The following is a 1,739-nucleotide window of genomic DNA, read 5'->3' as shown; positions in this document are numbered from 1 at the left end:
TACACGCGTGAAATTATCACCATCATCAACATACCCAGCACCTCCAAGTTTCCCCCTGCCTCTTTGTAATTCTTCCATGTATCACTCTCCCACACTCCCTCTCCAGGCAACCACTAATCTTCTTTCTATTACTGTACATTAGTTTGCATTTTTCAGAATTTTAAATACATGGAATCATACAGTACGTCCTTTTTTTTATTTTGGTATGGCTTCTTCCACTCACATAACTGTGTTGAGATTATCCTGTTGTTGATGATTCAGTTGCCTATCAATAGTTTATTACTTTTTATTGCCAAGTAGTGTTCATTATAGGAATATACCACAATGTGTTTATACAGTCACTTGTTGATGACATTTAGGTTATTTCCAGATTTGCCTATTAAAAATAAAGCTGATGGGAGTGTTTGTGTGCAAGTTTTTGTATGAATGTGCTTTGTATGCATATGCTTTTATTTCTCTTGGGTATAAATATCTAGGAATAGAATAACTAAGTCCAATTGTAGGAGTATATATTTAACATATTAAGAAAGGGCCAACTTGCTTTCCGAAGTGATTGTGCCATTTTATAGTCCTCCTAGCAGCGTATGAGAGTTTCAGTTACTCCACATCTTTGGCAACATTACCTATGATGTCTTTTAGCCATTCTAACGGGTGAGTAGTGGTATCTTACTGTTGTTTTTGTTTTTTTTAAGATTTTATTTATTTGACAGAGACACAGCGAGAGAGGGAATACAAGCAGTGGGAGTAGGAGAGGGAGAAGCAGGCTTCCCGCGGAGCAGGGCACCCGATTCAGGGCTCGATCCCAGGACACCTGAGCCGAAGGTGGACGCTTAACAACTGAGCCACCCAGGCGTCCCTCTTACTGTTGTTTTGATTGGCATTTCCCCTAATGACTAAGATATTGAGCATTTTTTCGTGGACTTATTTGTTATCAGTAAATCCTCTTGGGTGAAATGTATGTTCAAGTCCTTTGCCTATTTTTAAAGTTGGGTTGTTTGTTTTCTTATTAATGAATTTTGAGAGGTGTTTATATATTCTGAAATACAAATCTTTTATCAGATATGTGACTTGTAAATATTTTCTCCCAGTCTGTGCATATCTTTTTATTCTTTTAACAGTATTTTTCAGAGCAGGAATTCTTAATTTTTATGAAGTCTGATTTATTATTTTCTCTTCTATCGATCATGTTTTTGTAGTCATACCTAATGGTTTTTTTTTTCACCTGAATATGTAGTTGTTCTTGTCCTGATCACCCTTGCACCCTTGTTGAAAATCAATTATTCAGCTATGTTAAGGGTCTATTTCTGGCTTCTCTATTATGTTTCATTGATCTATCTTGACACTAAAACCATACTGTCTTGATTACTTTAGCTTTATAATAAATCTTGAAGTCAGATAGTGTAAACCCTCTGATTTTACTCTTCTTTTTTTTTCGTATTGATTTTGCTATTTCAGGTCTTTTGCATTGCCATATGAATTTTAGAATTAGCTTATCAAATTCTGCAAAACAGTCCCCTGGGATTTTGATCAAGATTGCATTGAATCTATAGATCAATTTGGGGAGAACTGACATCATAACAACATACAGTATATCACTCCATTTATTTCCGTTCTCTTTAATTTCTCTCAATAATGTTTTGTAGTTTTCAGAATACAGGTCTTGCTCAGTTTTCTGAGATGACTGCTAAATATTTCACATTTTTTATGCTATTGAGTAGTATTTTTATATTTCAATTTCT

Source organism: Leptonychotes weddellii, chromosome 5 (genome assembly GCF_054177405.1).
Source record: "Leptonychotes weddellii isolate Sample4059 chromosome 5, ASM5417740v2, whole genome shotgun sequence".
Taxonomy (NCBI): domain Eukaryota; kingdom Metazoa; phylum Chordata; class Mammalia; order Carnivora; family Phocidae; genus Leptonychotes; species Leptonychotes weddellii.
Note: the sequence above shows the minus strand (reverse complement) of the source record.